We start from the raw sequence: 22267 nt of genomic DNA on the forward strand, positions 1-22267 counted from the left end.
GAGTGGGTGGGTGGTAAGTAGCTTGCTTACCAACCACATGATTCCGGGTTCAGTCCCACTGCGTGGCACCTTGGGCAACTGTCTTCTACTATATCCTCGGGCCGACCAAAGCCTTGTGAGTGGATTTGGTAGAGGGAAACTGAAAGAATCCCGTCGTATATATGTATATATATATATATATGTGTGTGTGTGTGTGTGTGTGTGTATGTGTATGTTTGTGTGTCTCTGTTTGTCCCCCCAACATCGCTTGACAACCGATGCTGGTGTGTTTACGTCCCCGTAACTTAGCGGTTCGGCAAAAGAGACCGATAAAATAAGTACTAGGCTTACAAGCAATAAGTCCCGGGGTCGATTTGCTCGACTAAAGGCGGTGCTCCAGCATGGCCACAGTCAAATGACTAAAACAAGTAAAAGAGTATATATATATATTCGGGAATGTGAACTGGGAATAGTGGAATTACGAGCTTTCAGTTATAATTTATTAAAGAATACTCTACGTTACGAGTGGGGTTTCGAAATTTATCGCTTCTGTGTGAATCAACAGCAATTTATATATAATGGCTTTTTATGACTTTAGAATAACACTCAATAACATTGTTAATATTGTTGAAAGGTGGGCACTGCCATGACAATCCTTTGGCTTAGGATAAGCGTCTTCGCCTGAAGGACGCCGAGTGTCACGAGTGTTCTTGCTAGAAGAATCTATTTGTGCAGTAAATTATGTTATATTAATAATGATGGCTGCCGACCACCACGTCGTGAATAGAAAGATACAAAGTGAATATTATGAAATCCCTTTATTTGAACAAGTAATGATGGGTTCATATTATTTATTCTAAAAAAAAAAAAAATGGATAACAATTATTTAAAAAAAATAAGTAAATAAGTTAAGAAATGAAAATGGTCATTAGTCGAACCAAGGTGGAGAGGTGAATCGTTATTTTCATCCACGATTTCGCTCAAAATGTATAATTGTAACCAAATGAAATGAGACAGAGAGAGAAATAAACGTTTTGTGGGGGGGAAAAAAATCATTGAAAAATATGTAAATTAGCCAGCCATGTCCAAAACGAAATGTTCAAACGAAGTAAAACATGTAATTTTTTCCCTCTCCCATAGTCTACTGAATTGAAGAAAATAACTCTACAAATAAAGCGGGGAAATCATTAACAATTATACATCTAAGCATTTATTTTTATACGAAAGAGAAAAAAATAACAACAAAGGCTGTTTTGACCCTAAAAAACTGACAATAAATAATCGTCTGCTGAATGAATGACTACCTTAAGAGAAAGCCCAAACAACCACCATTATTATATTTTACCAGATTTTTTTTTCCGTCAGACGTTCGATAATTGGTGAAGATAAATACACTTGGAAATATATATATAATATATATAAAAAAAATTGGTATAAAAGCATTGGAATCGATATCTCATTAGGTAAGTGAATTAATTTATTTCTAAATTTAACATAACACTTCGATTTCCGCTGCCCCCCCCCCTCAATCGACCCCCATCGTCTTCATCAGTTCATCATTACATGGTGAAAAGGAAACTAAATACAGAAATAAAACCATCGTATTTTTAGGATGAGGGACGGGGTATATTCATTGAACAAAAATAGATTACAACGAAATGTTTATTTGTTCTGTTCTTTATCGATACGCACGAATATATATATATAGACACATACATGCATACGTATGTGCCTGAAATCAGTGTATGTGCCTGTAATCTGTGTATGTGTTTATAAAAGTATGTCTACGTATATATGTGTGTACATACATAATCAACATAGCTCTAGTCTATAAATGAATTCTATTTGCATATATTGGATTTAATAGATTTGTTATATAGATTAATCGTACGAGTCTCTCTCTCTCACGTTGCCATTTCCTATTGTCTGTCTGGTTGGCTGTCAGATAATGATTTTGGCTGAGTTTGATCTTCTCTGCTAATGATAACTTGTCATATAAGTCTTTCATTCTTCGCCTTAAGTGCAGATATATCGTGGAGGGCATCAAATTGTAGACGTAACTCTATCGTTGCTTGAAGGAAACACACACACACACACCCGCATACTCACATACGTACGTGCACACACACGATTACTCACATACGTACATACATACATAAGCACACAGGTGCAAAACAAGGTGGGAAAATAGTTTTCGAATACCAAAGGTGGAGCAAAAAGTATTTCATTGAAGCTAAAATGACTTGTCTTTTTAATTTCCATAACATACATACATGCATGTATATATATATATATATATAGATATATATATATATATATATATATATACATATATATAATTATTCGTTAATATTAGGGAGTATAGCTCCAAACTTACAGGGAAAAATTCAATTTAGTATTAAATCAAATTTCACAATATAAATATATAATAAGTAAAATGACATATATTGTTTATTCATTTTTTGTACTTTTGTGATCTAGTTATATGTTTTATAATATATTTTATTTTTTCTTTATTTGGTTTATGTCTGTCATTGTTTGAATTACATAATAGTGGTTTTTCTCTAATTTACATATATGAACAAGTTGCAATCTTAATTTGCAGAGTACAGTAATATCTTTAAATACTGGTTGAATATTCTTCTATTGTAATACAACCATTACTTTCATAATAACGTGGCTATTGAGAGGCAACTTGTGGAAAGGTCCATTATGTCACTCATGTGAGTGAATGTGTGTGTGTAAATTTACGAACGGAAAGACTTCTCTCCAGTGTGGTATGGCTTCGGCGATTGGACGCCATTGAGACCCGTCTTTGCCAAATTCTGGGCATCACAACAGTTTGATGTCCATGTGCAACTTTGTTTCTTCATAGCTTTTTAGATAATATATATTTTTAAATGAAATTGTAGACTACGATTATATTAATGACCATTGAGTTTTTGGCGATCTTTCGTTTGTAGTAGCACGTTTCCGTCGATGATTTCCGTAAAAAACTTTTATTTTTTTACATATGGGCTTGCGGGAACATTTGAAGTAATGAGAGCGAAAGAGACTAAGAGGAAGCGATTTTATGACGAGGGAATTTGTTTTGAAGTTACCGAAGCATTGATGTACATGTGTGTGTGTTTGATGGGGTGTGGGAGACAGACAGTATGTTGTGTAAGTGAAGTTAGTGTGTGTGAAGAGACAGAGAGAGTAATGTGTGAAAGAGAGAGATAACTGAAATTTTTTACTCGGTGTATGTGTATATGTATGTATGCATGTATGTGTGTGTGCACACACACACATGCACGACATTATCTTGAGTGACATTATGAGTATGAAATTGAGAGATACGATAAAAATTGCAAAAAGAAAAAATATACTCTGAGTTTACGACAGATAGTATTTATTCTTTCACTGAATGTGTTCTAAATACTGAATACGTTTTTTAAAGTTAAAAACATATCGACATGATCATAATACCTTCGAGAATCGATGCATTTTCAACTAAGTTCTGAAGAAACGTTGGCGAAGGACACTAAACAGTGGATGCCACTCTCTAAGCCTTGCTACCCTCATAAAGGTTATTATCCCCTTCATCTGTTCTATGCCTGATGTTCTATCGCTTTCTAAGGTCTTGCCCCATCTTAATGCTATCTTTAATATCCTTGTCCTGATCCATCATTAGTTCATGATGGTTCAGTCGCTGATGTTTCATTTTAAGGAACACAGATTCCTTTCTACTCTAGGCACAAGGTCCGAAAATTTGGGGGAGGGTGCCAGTCGATTAGATTGATCCCAGTGTGCAACTGGTACTTATTTAATCGACCCCGAAAGGAGGAAAGGCAAAGATGGCCTTAGCGGAATTTGAATTCAGAGCGTAAAGACAGACGAAATACCGGTACCCATACCTATTTCTTTACTACCCACAAGGGGCTAAATACAAAGAGGACAAACAAGGACAGACGAACGGATTAAGTCGATTATTTCGACCCCAATGCGTAACTGGTACTTATTTAATCGACCCCGGCGGAATTTGAACTCAGAACGTAGCGGCAGAAGAAATACTTATTTCTTTACTACCCACAAGGGGCTAAACATAGAGGGGACAAATAAGGACAGATATAGGTATTAAGTCGATTACATCGACCCCAGTGCGTAACTGGTACTTAATTTATCGACCCCGAAAGGATGAAAGGTAAAGTCGACCTCGGCGGAATTTAAACTGACAACGTAACGGCAGACGAAATACCACTAAGCATTATTGTAACTAACTGCGCAGCGCAAACTCCTCAATACATAGAGCAGTGGTTCCTAACCATTTTCTTTTTTTTATCTACGAAACCCGTTGATTTCCGTTTTAAATATTTTGCGCACTGTAGAAGTATCACCGATCTATTGCACACATATTTTAACCACAAAATCTTACATGGACCCCGGTTAAGAACCACTGACAGAGAGCGTACATGAGAACTGAAGTTTCTCTTCGTCGTTACTTCTCGACATTGGCGAAATCCGAGTTGCAGAAAAAATGACGCAACGTATGTCGTATGCTTTATTCATATGTTGAGATCCAATGATTCACTCTGTCTCTGCTTAGAGATTATCGTTGTTTGAGTTCCATACATGCAATTACAAAAAGAAAAAGAATCTTTTTTGACATGGTTTAATCGTCCGCGTAATGTATTGCACGTAGCGAAAAATCTCTCAAGACACACACTTGTTTAATGTGCGTGCGCGCGCGCGGTCATGTATATATATCTTTATATATAAAAGTCAAGTTGTGTGTCTGTCTCCTACGATTTAGATTCCTAACTACTCCCACATTTTGCGGTGCAGTTTAACCAAAACCGGGTATCTTATAGTCGTGATTCATATCGAGCCCTTCTGGGTATTAGCGCGCGTCTACGATGAGTCTACGATTTAAAAAGAAATTTACCATAATTTTTTTCCATTTTAATGCATTTTTTCGCTATTATATAAGGGAAGTAACTCTCTAAAAATGTCTACGATGAGTCAACGATTAAAAAAAAATTTACCATAATTTGTTTTCCATTTTTAATGCATTTTTTGGCTACAACTCTCTAAAAATGCTTGTATAGTTATTTTCCTTACAAACCCGAGCAACGCCGGGCGATACTGCTAGTATATATATATATTTCGTTTCTGTTTCTCTCCCTCCTCCCTATTTATTCATACACACACAATGTGTGTACATATATATACACACACACATACGTATATATACATACATCTATACATAGGCGCAGACGTGGCTGTGTTGTAAGAAGCTTGCTTTTCTCAACCACATGGTTCCGGGTTCAGTCCCACTGTGTGGCACCTTGGGGAAGTGTCTTCTACTATAGACTCGGGCCGACCAAAGCCTTGTGAGTGGATTTGGTAGACGGAAACTGAATGAAGCCTGTCATATATATATATATATATATATATATTATATATATATATATATGCGTGTGTGTGTATTTGTCCCCACCCTACCATCGCTTGCCAAACGATGTTAGTGTTTACATCCCCGTAACTTAGCGGTTCGGCAAAAGGAACCGATAGAATATAAGCTTAGAAAGAATAAGTTCCGCGGTCGATTTGTTCGACTAGAGGCGGTGCTCCAGCATGGCCGCAGTCAAATGACTGAAACAAGTAAAAAAAAAAAATTACAGTTTCAATCTAAAATTGTATATATTTTTTAAACTTTACACTAAAACATATTGTATATATGTATGTGTGGAAGGTCTCCGTCGGTTACGACGATGAGGGTTCCGGTTGATCCGATCAACGGAACAGCCTGCTCGTGAAATTAACGTGTAAGTGGCTGAGCACTCCACAGACACGTGTACCCTTAACGTAGTTCTCGGGGATATTCAGCGTGACACAGAGAGTGACAAGGCCGGCCCCTTGAAATACAGGTACAACAGAAACAGGAAGTAAGAGTGAGAGAAAGTTGTGGTGAAAGAGTACAGCAGGGATCACCACCGCCCCCTGCCAGAGCCTCGTGGAGCTTTAGGTGTTTTCGCTCAATAAACACTCACAACGCCCGGTCTGGGAATCGAAACCACGATCCTACGACCGCGAGTCCGCTGCCCTAACCACTGGGCCATTGCGCCTCCATATGTATGTATGTATGCATGCGTATAGCGTGCGTTGACTCATATGTTTGAACCAAGAGTGTAATGCGAGTAAGCTAGCAGCATACATTACTAAGTTTTATGTCTCAATCAATTCCTGTCTCATATTTCTGAGAGGACCTTTTCAAAACAATGTGCAGACAATGGTTATTGTGATACGAAAAATGTGAGCCTCGACTAATTTGATATATGTGAGCGTGCGCGCGTGTGTACGAGAGAGAGGGGGAGAGCATATGAGTGTATGAGAGGGTGGAGTGAAAGAGGGAGGAAGAAAAAGAGAGGGTTTGTAGCTTGTCTCTTTCTATCACGTCATTGTGGTTAATACAATAACGAGAGCGCCTATCATGTGGTCGTCCGATACCACCTAGAAATAGCAGCCAAAATATACACCACCAATGATAGTCAAATCTCTAGTGCTCCCACCATCACCAAATTCTACCCTACCACCTCTGAAAAAAAAAAGGATATATTGAATAACTGGCAGTATCGCCCGGCGTTGCTCGGGTTTGTTTCGACCCATTAGAATTGGAATTTTTGAAAAGTAAAAATTTTGCATTATGTAGCTTGTTATTATTCTGTGAAGGTTTTTCTGATTGAAATACACCGAAAAATGGTGACACAGCAGTCAAAAAATCGTAAAAAATAGGGATTTTCATAGAAAAAAAAGTACCTTTTTGATGTAAATAATTTTTGGTGTTAACATGGTCCGATTTGAAATTTTTTCTTCTACGGAAGGAAGAGCAAGCCTTCTATCATACTCTCAACTGTGGTTAACTTGCGCCCGCAGGGTTTCGGAGGAGATAGTGTTAATTAAAGACTACCAATCCTGCTGTACACAGACAACTTCAGCTTTATATATATAGCGATATATTCCAAGATTCTCGAAAGAAAAGTAAGAAAAGAAGACGGGATGATCGTAGCTGGAATAGCTTTCGTAAGTTTTCCCGATCGCTATTGCCCCAGTTAATTCTCACTCAGATCCTGCCGCCTCAAAAAGGGAGAACACTTTACATAATGTAGCCCTAGATGTTTTAAAAGATGTGATGGTCACGGCTTGAAGGGTTTGGTGGCGAGTCATAGGGCTACTGAATCGGACTAGCCTGGAACTAAACAACGAAGTTGTCCATCATTGTCTATTCACTGAATTGGCGTCGAAGTGGCCAGGTTTCCACACAGACTTGTGGACCCTTAACGTAACTGTTAGGCGGAATCAGAGTGAGACAGTGTACCAAGGCTGTACATTGAATTTGGGGGATACAGTTTCATCTGAAGTGAAAGGCTTTTATACTCTTCATCTACCTAATTTATTTCAGAAGGGATGAGTCTCGAGGCTGTGGTAGATGATATTTGCCAAAGTGTCTCAGACTGTATTCTTTTGAACACGAACCTCACGATTACAAAGCGACCACAGTAACCATTCGGCCATGCAAACGGCTGTACACACATTTATATAAGCTGTACTCTTTCTCCACAACTTTCTCTCACTCTTTCTTCCTTGTCACACTCTGTGTCACGCTGAATCTCTCCGAGAATTACGTTAAGGGGATCTTTTCGGTTTGAACGGCAGTTTTATATAGCGATAGGAAATTGTCACCCATAATTATGACCTTAGTATCGATCTATTGCATTTCAATCTGTTTTAGGTTTAGGGTTTAGGGGTGGTGGGAAGGGTATCTTTCTTTCTTCTCAAATGTAAATAAACCCAATCTGTTTCTTAAACGCGGGACATATTCATACGGCACAGAATGTTATTTACCTCAATAGACGTCAGTGATTGGTTGAAATTGCAGAAATTGAAGAAAAAAACAACAAATATCTTATAAACTATAGAATTTTCTCAATAAAGCCAAGAGAAAAAGATGTTTTATAAACACATTCTACCAGTATACGAAGTTTAAAATTTTTTAGTTACCTAGAAATTATGTTAAATACAGCCGTTCAAACCGAAAAGATCCCGTTAAGGGTACACGTGTCTGTGGAGTGTTCAGCCACTTGCACGTTAATTTCACGAGCGGGCTGTTCCGTTGATCGGATCAACTGGAACCCTCGTCGTCGCAACCGACGGAATGCCACGAGTAAGAAAAGTAGTAACTCGTATTTCCAGGGGAGAGAAACACGTCGTTTTGACGTTCGTGATTTATTCAGGGCCACGAGTAGTGTAGCTTCTAGTTCAGCATCGAAGGTGAGTGGCGAAGTGCGTATACGCTATCCCCACCGCCCCATACTCGATGAAATCGAGTAACTCATAGAGACACCGGTAACTAGGTCAGAATTCCAGAAATCTGAAAACCCAAAGTATGACATATCATCAACTCCCGTTTGAAATCGGTTCCTCTTCCCAAAAACAGACATCAAAGAGACGAAACTATTAGGAATTAAAGAGTCACGTGGTAAGGTGTTAGATTACTGAAAAATGACAGAAACGACTTAAACAGGATCCTGTCCTGTTGGGGTTGGGTCGGGAAGGGGCACCACTGCAAAATTAATTCTTCCTGTAGAGTATCTGGGGCAGCGATTCTCAACAGCTGGTCTGCCATTAGGGTTGGGTTTTCCAGGTGTCCGCGTTCAGAGTCTTTGGGAAGACACAAAGTTGTTTGTTCTTTAACGTACGATTATCACTAATTTGTACCAATATGACCTAGTTTCGCTTAAGTGACTGCTTCACTTTGGGAAAGGCTCGACTCGTTAATGACACTTTTCACTTCGCCATGCCGGTGGCCACGTAAAAACTGCTTACACATCACTTTTGATTTTTGTATTTTCGTTTTATATTCAACAACAACGTCTAAGATTTAAAAAAAACACAAGGATCTTTTTGGTTTGAACGGCAGTTTTTAACATAATTTCTAGGTAACTAAAAAATTTTAAACTTCGTATACTGGTAGAATGTGTTTATAAAACATCTTTTTCCCTAGGCTTTATTGAGAAAATTCTATGGTTTGTAAGATATTTGTTGTCGTTTTTTTCTTCAATTTCTGCAATTTCAACCAATCAATTACGTCTATTGAGGTAAAAAAACATTCTGTGTCGTATAAATATGTCCCTCGTTTAAGAAACAGATTGAGTTTATTTACATTTGTGAAGAAAAAAAGATACCCTTCCCCCCACACCTAACCCTAAAACAGATTGAAATGCAATAGATCGATACTAGGGTCATAATTATCGGTGACAATTTCATATGACACCGCTAGAAAAAAACTGCCGTTCAAACCGAAAAGATCCAACAAACCTTTCTGAGCACTTTTTGGAAATTTTCTGTTCTATTATTGCGTTGAATGTGTGTGTGTGTGTGTGTCTTTGTCTCTCTACTACCACTAGTTGACGACAAGTGTTTGTTTGTTTACGTCCCAAAAAGAGCCGACAGGCTATCAAAGATTTTTATTATTATTTTAGGTATTTTAGTACTAGGGCTGATTTGTTCGGCTAAACCAGAGGTTCTCAAATATTTCTTGCCTATGGACCCCTTTGATTCCTATTCTACTCATAACCATTAAAAAATTCTACATTATTTTCATAATTAAATATTAAGAATTGTATTAAAGAATTGTGAAAATACTTTGTCTATTGTAGAAGTATATCCAATTTATTGTACATAGACCTTAACAGCAATATCTTATATGGACCTTCAAGGGTCAAATGACCCCCGCTGAGAACCACTGGACTAAACCCTTCAAGTCTGTGCCCCAGCATGGCCACAGTCCAATGACTGAAACAGGTAAAAGATAAAAAGGTGCCACTTTAGCGTGCGGACTACCAGGCCATTTACACTTTAGCGTATAGTCTGACCCTATCCCTAATCTTAAATCCAAACCCAATCCTAACCTTAAACCCTAATCCAGATCGGGTCGTTTCACAGCATAGACCACCGATGTTGCGGTACGCTAAAGAAGCACCGATGGAAGATTTTTTTCTTTAAACTTCACTAATATTGATTTCCAACAGATCGTCTTTATGTTGCATACATGTTCATTGTAAACATGTTAGTTTGTTCCTTCTCAAGCCATGCCTGGCTCATAAGGGCCGGTTCCCCGGTTTCCTTGGCGCATAGGTTCCCCACCTGGACGGGACACCGGTCCGTCGCAGGTGAACTGCATGATGCAGGAGGAAAGAGTGAGAGAAAGTTGTGGCGAAAGAGTCAGCAGACGTTCGCCATTACCTTCTGCCGGAGCCGCGTGGAGCTTAGGTGTTACACTCATAAACACACACATCGCCCGGTCTGAGATTCGAACCCGCGATCCCTCGACCGCGGGTCCTCTGTACTAACCACTAGGCCATGTGCCTCCGCCATTGTAAATATAGCGACCGATTATTTAAAACTAATATAATATCCGTCGGAAACGACAGGTTTCATCTGAATATGGAATGAATTATGCAAATTTTAGAGATATACACAGGAATATATATTTCTTTACTACCCACAAGGGGCTAAACACAGATGAGACAAACAAGGACAGACAAACCGATTAAGTCGATTATATATCGACCGCAGTGCGTGACTGGTACTTAATTTATCGACCTCGAAAGGATGAAAGGCAAAGTCGACCTCGGCGGAATTTGAACTCAGAACGTAACGGCAGACGAAATACTGCTAAGCGCTTCGCCCGGCGTGTTAACGTTTCTGCCAACTCGCCGCCTTGATATACACAGAAATATAGTGTTCTTCGTCATATGGCCGCGGTTTTTTAACATTAAGTATATTACTGTATCTTTCTGAATAATCTGTCGGCATACATCCTGTTTCTGTCTCTTACTCGCGCGCGCGCGCACACACACACACACAGAGTTTATTCCTAAGTCGTCTGTAACCATATATCCTTACTCTTTTTCACTATGTTTTCTTAATTTCGTTTACCCTTCTCTCTTACTGTATCTTCTTCAATAGTCAGTAACTAATATTTCCTCTCTCTGTCTCTCTACTTCGCTTTACTGTATGTACAAGGTGCGGCAGATAAATCTCCCTTTTTTTTTTTACACGGCAATGGCTGCAAAGCTAGTGAAATCAGACAGGTGATAATGGTATCCTCATGTAGCTAACGTTTTATCATTTGTTTTTTTCTCTCTTTTTCTTTCAGTGATAATCATGGTTTGGACAGATGTACGCTACACATTTGCTGTTGAAGCGTTTGTCAAGCTATAAAATGCTTTTATTTTTGCCTCAACATGTCTCTTATGCTGTCACCAAATATGATCAAATCTCTCTCCCACAATCACACATTTTCTCCCTTCCTTCTTTTCTTCCCCGATTGTATCAAAACACGTTCTCACTGTCGTCATACTAATCTATCTTTCTCATTCTCCAATTACTCTCTCTCACCCTCTCACTTTCCCTTACAGTCACACACTCTTTTCTTCGTCCTCTTTCCTCCCTTTATTGTTACCCGCTCCTACATCCGTTTAGTTTCCATTTTCCCGACGTCATTTTCTGCTCGTACTTACCCAAACACTCCTTCAATATTCTTCAAGAAAAATATCAAAAGAAAAGAAAAAAAAAGAAAACGATGATGGGCAACCTTTTGGGGTGTTGTGTTGCAAGTTGAACAAACTGAGAAGCTCTAAGAGGAAAATTCTATTTGGTGGATCCCATCCATCTCCAAGTCATACCTACAGCAGATGGGATTCAACTATCACAACACTCCTCAAAATCCGCAGCGCTCCTGTGCGAATTGTTGCTGTTTCCAGAAACCCAAGCCACAGGCCGCTTCCTACTCCAAATGAAGCACGCTCTCACTTGTTACAATACATCTCTTGCTTTGGCATTTGTATAAAGGTTACTAGGATGAAGTTATGCTCTTTATCAAATGCATTGGCGACACAAATAAAGTTAATTGAACTTAAATGAAAACGAAACACTTTTTCATAGTCTTTGTTGGCTTGAGATCTTACCCATTTTCAATAAACTAAGCTAATCCCATTTCCATATCACCAATAAGATGGTATAACATCTCTAGTTTTCCAGAGGCGGTGAGCTTGCAGAATCGTTAGCATGTCGGGCGAAATGCTGAGCGGTATTTTGTCTGCCATTACGTTCTGAGTTCAAATTCCGCCGAGGTCGACTTTGCCTTTCATCCTTTCGGGGTCGATAAATTAAGCACCAGTTACGTACTGGGGTCGATGTAATCGACTTAATGTCTGTCCTTGTTTAGCCCCTTTGAACTCAGGACGTAACGGCAGACGAAATACCGCTCAGCATATATATATATATTTATATATGAGACCAAAATGTACGTACGCCGGCCAGATTGGAGCAATCTCGAGTATAACCAGCCGAAATTGCAAAGATAATCTGGAACTCAACTGAGGAAAGAAAACTCCGAATGACTCGTCTTTGTCTTTTCTTGTCCCCTTTTTTGTATCATCTGTCTGGATGTTTTGCGTTCTTGTCCCCTTTTTTTTGTATTCCTATATATATATATATATATTCTTTTTGCTTCTTTTATATGAATATAAACTATGTTTTTTTTATAAATATGCCTATTATTTTAAGGAAATTATTTTCCCCAAAATACTAGATATTGAACCAGTATTTCCTTGTCTGCATAGAGCGCCGCCTCGCCAAGGGAGATAATCTACTTATCGGAAAGCCCTATACACAGGCTATGAAATTTTGGTGGAGCGTGTAAGTCGATTACATCAACCCCAGTGCTCAGCTGGTACTTATTTCATCGATCTCGAAAGGAGGAAAAGCAAAGTGGATCTCGGAGGAATTTGAAATCAGACCGTAAATGCCGCTAAACACTTTGTCCGGCGTTGCTAACACTACAGTGATCGCGGTCCACATGTTACTGACCTCTGATCCAACACCATGGAAACTAGGCCCCTTACGTCGTTGTTAAATCACAAAATGGGGTTGGCTGGTTGGCTGGATTATGACAGTTTCAGTGGGGGGAGAATGTCTCCAAAAGCCTCCTTAGCGACCTTACAACTGGAGAAAATGCCAGTAAATTAAGGAACAACGGTAACTGATGTTTAAGTGAGAAAGTTTCCATCTGGAAGTAAATAGGATTCAATGGGTGGCCTCGTCAGGTTTTCTCTTCATCACGACCTCGAGGATGGATAACTTGACAGCCAGGACAGCTGCAGTTGTTATTGTTGCATCGGTCGGTCGTCACAGGTCTATGATCATCAAAGACCTATATGACCAGCGCCGTGCAAACTACGTGCTTTTCTTTCTGACTCCCCCACCTCTCCAATTGTTTCAATGTGCGACATTTCATTTTAAAGAAGGTAGTGTGGTTTGTGTGATATGGCTGCTATTTCTAACAGGTCGAGGAGCGATCACATAGAGGAAAATGTGTGTGCGTGTTTGTATGCGTATGTATGTCTCTCTCTCTCTCTCTCTCTCTCTCTCTATATATATATATATATATATATATATACTCTTTACTCTTTTACTTGTTTCAGTCATTTGACTGCGGCCATGCTGGAGCACCGCCTTTAGTCGAGCAAATCGAGCCCGTGACTTATTCTTTGTAAGCCCAGTACTTATTCTATCGGTCTCTTTTGCCGAACCGCTAGGTATATATATATACTATACCGCTAATATATATATATATATATATATATATATATATTCACAGAATGTTAACGAAATAAGAAGGTGCGTCCCGTTACATTAAACAATATGTTTATAACAGTATACGGAAGTACAAACGGAACAAACAGAAAATGTCGATAAATCCACTTCAGTTATCGTCCAAAGTGACTGTATGGTAAGTAGCTTGCTTACTAACCACATGGTTCTGGGTTCAGTCCCACTGCGTGGCATCTTGGGCAAGTGTCTTCTACTATAGTCTCGGGCCGACCAAAGCCTTGTGAGTGGATTTGGTAGACGGAAACTGAAAGAAGCCCGTCGTATATATTACTCTTTACTCTTTTACTTGTTTCAGTCATTTGACTGCGGCCATGCTGGAGCACCGCCTTTAGTCGAGCAACTCGACCCCGGGACTTATTCTTTTTTGTAAGCCCAGTACTTATTCTATCGGTCTCTTTTGCCGAACCGCTAAGTGACGGGGACGTAAACACACCAGCATCGGTTGCCAAGCAATGCTAGGGGGGACAAATACAGGCACACAAACACACACACATACATATATACATATACATATATACGACAGGCTTCTTTCAGTTTCTGTCTACCAAATCCACTCAGAAGGCATTGGTCGGCCCGGGGCTATAGCAGAAGACACTTGCCCAAGATGCCACGCAGTGGGACTGAACCCGGAACCATGTGGTTGGTTAGCAAGCTACTTACCACACAGCCACTCCTGCGCCTATATATGTATATATATATATGTGTGTGTGTGTGTGTTTGTGTGTCTGTGTTTATCCCCCTAGCATTGCTTGACAACCGATGCTTGTGTGGTTAAGTCAACTAGCGGTTCGGCAAAACAGACCGATAGAATAAGTACTGAGCTTACAAAGAATAAGTCCCAGGGTCGATTTGCCCGACTAAAGGCGGTGCTCCAGCATGGCCGCAGTCAAATGACTGAAACAAGTAAAAGAGTATATATATATGTGTGTGTGTGTGTGTGTGTGTGTGTGTGTGTGTATATTCCAGTGTCACGTTAAGAACACCCAATACACAGATTGGAACCTGGTGCAGCTCTCCAACATGCGAACTCTGGTCAAACAGTTCTACAAATGCCAGCTTGAAAAACGGACGTTAAAGGATGATCATGATGATACAGAAAGAGAGAGAGAGAGAGAGAGAGAGAGAGAGAGAGAGAGAAGGGGTAAGGAGGTACATACGTATATTTGTAGATATGTGAAAGCGCGTGGCCTACTGGTTAGCATATTTGGTTCACGATCGTGAAGGCGTGGTTTCGATTCCCGGGGGCGTGTTATACTCTTAAGCAAGACACTTTATTTCACATTAGTCCAGTTTTACTCAATTGGCAAAAATAGATATGCATACAAATGTATATAAATGCGTGTGTATGTATGTATGTATGTGTATATACAGTATGTATGTATGTGTATATACAGTATGTATATACAGTATGTATGTATGTGTATATACAGTATGTATATACAGTATGTATGTATGTATGTGTATATACAGGGTGATTGAAAAGTAACTCCCTATTTTAAAATACAAATTAATTATTAATTGTAATTTTTACAAAAAAATGGATACGAGAGGAAAGCCTTTTAGTATGAGGTTTTATCTAAAATTCGATATGGGCTCCAGGTGTCGCCACCAGCTTCTTGAGTTACCCAGGAATTGCATCAACTGATTTCACCAGGAAGTCTTGTGAGATGCAAGAAGACATAACTTCTCATATTCGCCCTTCAAGTTCTTTATCAACCCCAAAGAATGATGCCACGGGATGTTTAAATCGGGACTCCTCGCTGGCCACTAATGCGGACCATGACGACCCATACATCTCCTAGGGAAGTGGGCATTCAACCATTCACGAACGACAAGAGCAATACAATTAAAGAATATATTCTCATACTTCAAAAAAATTACAGTAAATCCTCAAGTATAATCCGCATTTCCCCACCAAAATTTAAAAGTCAAAATCCCTAGTGCGTACTATATACGAGGTTGAAAATGAAAATTATTTTCTAAGCAATGTCCGAGTCTCTATTTGCTGTCCGGCAATGTTTATTCAGACGCATTTTGTGATGTCGGGCGCGAAAATACCTTAAGCTAAGCCTGAAAGCAATGAAGTCATAAAAGAATCATCCATAACTTGCAATAAGCAACATTTATTAAACGTTATTACTGTTATTTCTTTATTTTCTGCAAACAAAATGCACAAAAAAGCTACACGTTTGCATTATGTTATATATGCAATAATAATAAAGGACGTTACCGTATACATTTTTACAAACCAAGGATGTTATATAGACCTCCTTGACTCAAGTTAGAGGAGTGCGTGTTATACACAAGGTTTAGGTTTTTCAGAGGTACAGCCCCCTAAAAATCCCCAGCGTATTATACTCAAGGGTGGACTATACTCGAGGATTTACGGTAGTTAAATAATTTATAAGTATTTTAAAATAGGGAGTTACTGTTCAATCACTTTGTATATATATATTCAGGATTAAGTAAAAAGACAACAAACGGAAAATATGACATACCCATGTATTCTTTTATTTGTTTCAGTCATTTGACTGCGGCCATGCTGGAGCACCGCCTTTAGTCAAGCAAATCGAGCCCCAGAACTTACTCTTTGTAAGCCTAGTACTTATTCTGTCGGTCTCTTTTGCCAAGTTTCGGGGACGTAAACCCACCAGCATCGGTTGTCAAGCGATGTTAAGGGGGTGGCAAATACAGACACACAAACACACACATATGACGGGTTTCTTTCAGTTTCCGTCTACCAAATCCAACTCACAAGGCTTTGGTCGGCCCGAGACTATAGAAGGAGACACTTGCCCAAGATGCCACGCAGTGGGACTGAACCCGGAACCATGTGGTTGGTAACCAAGCTACTTACCGCACAGCCACTCCTGCACCTACACACACACACACACACACACACAACACACACACACATACATATATTTAAAACGTGTAGTAAAAAAAAAACATACTCAGACGAACGGAAAACACAGATCACCAACTCCTTCAGTTCTCGGCCAGAGGGTGAAGCGCAATACTTAAACACACACACATTTATCTGTATATACTTATATATACATATGTTTGTGTGTGTATATATATATATATATATTTCTTTACTACCCACAAGGGGCTAAACACAGAGCAGACAAACAAGGACAGACAAAGGATTAAGTCGATTACATCGACCCCAGTGCGTAACTGGTACTTAATTTATCGACCCCGGAAGGATGAAAGGCAAAGTCGACCTCGGCGGAATTTGAACTCGGAACGTAACGGCAGACGAAATACAGCAACGCATTTCGCCCGGCGTGCTAACGTTTCTGCCAAGCTCGCCGCCTTCATATATATATATATATCGTGTGTGTGTGTGTGTGTTTATGCACATATATGTATGTGTTTGTATATGTGCATGTACACACACACACAACACCAGAAGTAGTAGCCAAATATATCGCGGAGATCACCTCATCGTGCCTTAAAAGGACAGTGTGGTGGTCACGAATAGAATGTTACTGATCATAAGTATCCTTTACAAGTGCTGCCCCTGTCCTGTGTAAACTGAACACCATGCATTGCCAGTATGCAGCTCTTGTGAGATTTGCAAACAGCTGACTTCATAGCAGTGTCCATTGCATAACATAATTTGTGTCATAGAACGCATTTGCGCGCGTAGCTATCTTTAATCATTTGTTTGTTGTAGTCATTAGACTGTGGCCATGTTGCAGCAACCGCCTTGAAGAAGAGTTTTTAAGACTTATTTTTTTGTTAAGCCTAGTACCTTTTTTTTTATTGTTTTTTTTTTTTCTTTTGCCGAACTGCTAAGTTGCGAGGACGTAAACACACCATCACTAGTTGCCGAGCGATGATGACACACACACACACACACAAAGATAGGAGGGACTTCTTTCAGTTTCCGCCTTTGAAATCCTCTCACGCGGCTTTAGTCGGCCCGAGGCTACAGTAGAAGACACTTGCCCAAGGTGGTATGCAGTGGGACTGAACTCGAAACCACGGAGTTGGGAAGTCACACAGCCATGCCTGAGCCTATATAAGTGAATGTGTGTGTGTGTGTGTGTGTGTGTGTGTGTGTATATTCATGTTTCACTTTTATTTTTCATTTGATTGCGGCTATGCTGGAGCACCGCCTTTAGTCGAACAAATCGACCCAAATGACATACTTTGTAAACCTAGTACTTATTTTATCGGTCTCTTTTGCCGAACCGCAAAGTTACAGGGATAGTCGATAAATTAAGTACCAATGAAAAATTGGGGGGGAGGGTCGATGTAATGGACTAGTCCCCTCCTATAAAATTTCAGGCCTTGTGTCTTTAGTTGAAAGGGTTATTGTTATTATTATTTAGGTGGCGAATTGGTAGAATCGTTACCCGGGTAATACCCGGGCAAAACGTTGAGCAGTATTTCGTCCGTCTTCACGTTCTGAGTTCAAATTCCACCGAGGTCAACTTTGACTTTCATCCTTCCAGAGTCGTTGAAATAAGTACCAGTGAAACATTGGGGTCGGTGTAATCGACAATCTCCCTCCCCCAAAATTTCAGGCCTTGTGCCTATAGTAAAAAGGATCATCATCGTCAACTGACAGAATCGTTAGCACGCCAGGCAAAATGTTTAGCGGCATTTCGTCCCGTCTTTACGTTCTGAGTTCAAATTCCGCCGAAGTCGACTTTGCCATTCATCCTTTCGGGGTTGATAAAGGTTGATGTAATCAACTAGTCCCCTCCCCCAAAATTTCAAGGCCTTGTGCCTTCACTTCAGTAGAAAGGATTATTATTATTATTTCTTTGTCAGAAGAGGAAGTCCAGCAACCTCGGGTGGCGGAGTTTTGGGAATAGTTATTATCTCTATGTCCCATACACCAAGGCATAGGAAAACGGGCACAAAAAAAAAAAGAAAAATTTGATTTTTAAAATGTTTGCCCTCGTCTCCCCGCCACACTTTTGCACCTTTCACCCATAAACCTTTTTCGAGGAATCGCCAAAGACACACAAGGGCCAGGCCGTAGTGTTAAATCGATCGGACAGTGGAATGATTATAAATATATGGACTTCGGCCAAACTCTATACTTTGACACTCTCTATTATGGGTTTGCGTCTAAATAAAATTGTAAAACTGACAACTATACATACATACACACACACACACAAATATCAATATATACATAAATAATATATATATATATCCCCTTCACCTCTCTTTATATATATACTCTTTTATTCGTTTACTGGTTTCCATAATTTGACTGCGACCATGCTGGAGCACCGCCTTTTAGTCGAACAAATCGATCCCAGGACTTTATTCTTTGTAAGCCTAGTACTTATTCTATCGGTCTCTTTTGCCGAACCGCCAAGTTACGGGAACGTAAACACACCAACATATATATAAGCCTGTATATATGTATATATATATAAGGCTTTGGTCGGCCCGAGGCTATAGTAGGAGACACTTGCCCAAGGTGTCACGCAGTGGGACTGAACCCAGAATCTTGTGGATGGGAAGCAAGCTTCTTACCATAGCCACTCCGCCTGTATATTATCTTTTATCGGTTTCAATCATTAGTCTGCGGCCATGCTGGGGCACCGACGTGAATTTTTAGTCGAATGAATCGACCCCAGTACTCGTTTTTTACTTATTCTATCTCTAAGTTACGGGGATGTAAACACACCCACACCGGTGATAGGGGTGGGGTGGACAAACACAGATACACACATAGACATATATGTACGACGGGCTTCTTTCAGTTTCCGTTATCTAAATCCACTCAGAAGGCTTTGGTCGGCCCGAGGCTATAGTAGAAGACACTTGCTCAAGGTGCCACGCAGTGGGACTGATATATATATATATATATATATATTATTTAGAGATAGTAGTCCCCTATATATATATATAGTCGTAGGAGTGGCTTGTGATAAGTAGCTTGCTTACGAACCACATGGTTCTGGGTTCAGTCCCACTGCCTGGCACCTTGGGCAGGTGTCTTCTACTATTCTACTATAGCCTCGGGCCGACCAAAGCCTTGTGAGTGGATTTGGTAGACGGAAACTGAAAGAAGCCCGTTCTATATATACATATATATGTATGTACGTATGTATGTATGTATGTGTTTGTGTGTGTGTCCCCAACATCACTTGACAACCGATGCTAGTGTGTTTACGCCCCCGTAATTTAGCGGCTCGGCAAAACAGACCGATAGAATAAGTACTAGGTTTACAAAGAATAAGTCCAAGGGGTCGATTCGCTCGGCTAAATAAAGGCAATACTCCAGCATGGCCACGGTCAAATGACTGAAACAAGATTTCTACTTCACATATTTCCCAAACTTTGTCTTTCCTATTCATTCTTTACGAACACTATCGTAAACATATAAATACTGATATTCACACACATCGAAAATACTTCACGTATAAACAAACACGGTTTTTTTATATATACATTTACACCATCATTCCGTAAATATAAACGCTTCGTTTTTCTTTTATACTTATATATACACCCACACTTTTCTTTTCCCGTACACATATAAACCGCTTTCCATACACCACTTATAAACACTTGGTTTCTCAAACAAATCTAATTAACCGGTCTTTGAGATACTTCTCTCTCTCTCTCTCTATAAACACTTTTGGCGGAGTTCCGATGCGATTTATACACACACTCGCATAGGCATAGAAGCACATATATATAAAATAACAAAATAATGAATAAAATATACGCATATATACGTACATACCTACATCTATATGTATATATATACATGCATATATAGGTACAGGACACACAAAAAAAACAACAACATTAAAAGACCAACAAATACAACCGACTACAAAAGTTCCATCCACCCTACATGAACTATCTCGTTCTTGTTCGGGTAGGTAGTAAATAGATTTTGGTTGAAGATATACATGAAGAATTTATACGACAAACTGTTCAGTACACATCGCATTTTGAAGTAAATTCCATCGACTATTAATTACAGCCACCGGCTTAATTCAATATATACATACATAACATACGTAGTCACAAATATATAAATACACACACACACACACACACATATATATATAAGTAATACTAAGTAATTAAGGGTTTAGCAACGATTTGCCTCACCACACACCGAATTTAGAAATAGCAGTCAAAGAGTTTTGGCTATTCTTTCTACTTAAAGGGGAGATCCCAGTAAGTAGAAAGAATAGCCAAAAACTCTTTGACTGCTATTTCTAAATTCGGTGTGTGGTGAGGCAAATCGTTGCTAAACCCTTAATTACTTAGTATTACTTAAACCTTCCTTGAATGGGGCTTTTACATGCCGAAATCTACTACTTGGTGAAATTAATGATTATTCCAAATTAATTGATTTCACCCTGTATTATTATTGATAAAAATATATATATATATATATTTATATATACACACACGTCTATATAAGTGCACACACAAACGTAAAAATACGCGCGCAGACATTTATATATGCAATAGAAAAGGTATTTTGTTTACATACCCGAATGGTCCGATGTATGTAGACATCAATGAAGCTTAGACTGCAAAGACACGTGGGTATGTAAATAGAATCCCGTGAAACAATTGACAACGTACGTGTGTGTGTTTGAGTGTGTATATATATCTGTATATAAATATATATGTAGATGAGTGTGTGCGTGTGATCTGTTACCACAGTTGCAGAGTATAAAGTGGCCTTTTGTTTCGTCTTCTTTTGAAACACAGAAGCTGAAGCAGAAGAGATGGAGCTGGAGAAGGATAAAGTAAGGAGGAGGACCACCGGCTATCGAGGCTAACCCTCTCCTCGTTTCACGAATGCTTGGCTCACTTCTACACTCACACACACACACGCACTTACACATACACACACACCTCACTCTTGTCTCTCTCTCTCTCACTCTCTCACCGCTCACTACTCCACACACGCTCGCACGCACGCAAATAGACGTACACATATACTGTACAACATACACAAGTTGCTTACACATGCGTCACATACACGCATACGCACACTCTTGTCTCTCGCCTCTCACTACTCCACACACGCACGCACGCACACACACGTACACATATACACAAGTTACTTGCACATACGTCACACACACGCTCTTGTCTCTCTCACCGCTCACTACTCCATACACACACACATACGTACACTCGTGCACATACACTGTACAGCACACACAAGTCACTTACACATACGTCACACGCACGCACACACATACGAACGCGTTAGTATTCTCCTCCCTCCCTTCCTCTCTATCTCTCTCTCTACTCCTCATCTCCCTCCCGCCTTCGCATCTTTCTCCCTCCTCCTCCTCCTCCCTCTTCAGCCTCACGCTTTCTCCCACCCTCTCGTCCTCTCTCTTACACACTCTCTTCTTCCTAAGTCACCTCCCACATTGCAGTTCCTCCTCCGATCCTTCTCGGACGAAGGTTCGCGCTGCTTGCTGCCCCGAGAACTTTAAAATATCCTTTCTTCACCCACAAGGGCAAGCAAGACATTGGGAGGAGGCCCCGCGGCTCGCTAAAATATCGTCTATTGACAGAATCGATTCTTATCGCCATAGAG

The 22267-nt window shown here is 39.7% G+C and overlaps 1 protein-coding gene across 1 annotated transcript in view; it reads right to left on the minus strand.

Moving 5' to 3' along the window:
- LOC115217513 overlaps positions 1–21576 on the minus strand; it is a 117896-nt gene extending 96320 nt beyond the window's left edge. Inside the window, exon 1 of the mRNA XM_029787236.2 lies at positions 21197–21576. The gene's annotated coding sequence lies outside the window, so the exon portion shown is untranslated. The remainder of the gene's footprint in view (positions 1–21196) is intronic.
- Between the last annotated feature and the right edge of the window lie 691 nt (positions 21577–22267).

The sequence above is a fragment of the Octopus sinensis genome, linkage group LG11 (genome assembly GCF_006345805.1).
Source record: "Octopus sinensis linkage group LG11, ASM634580v1, whole genome shotgun sequence".
Taxonomy (NCBI): Eukaryota; Metazoa; Mollusca; class Cephalopoda; order Octopoda; family Octopodidae; genus Octopus; species Octopus sinensis.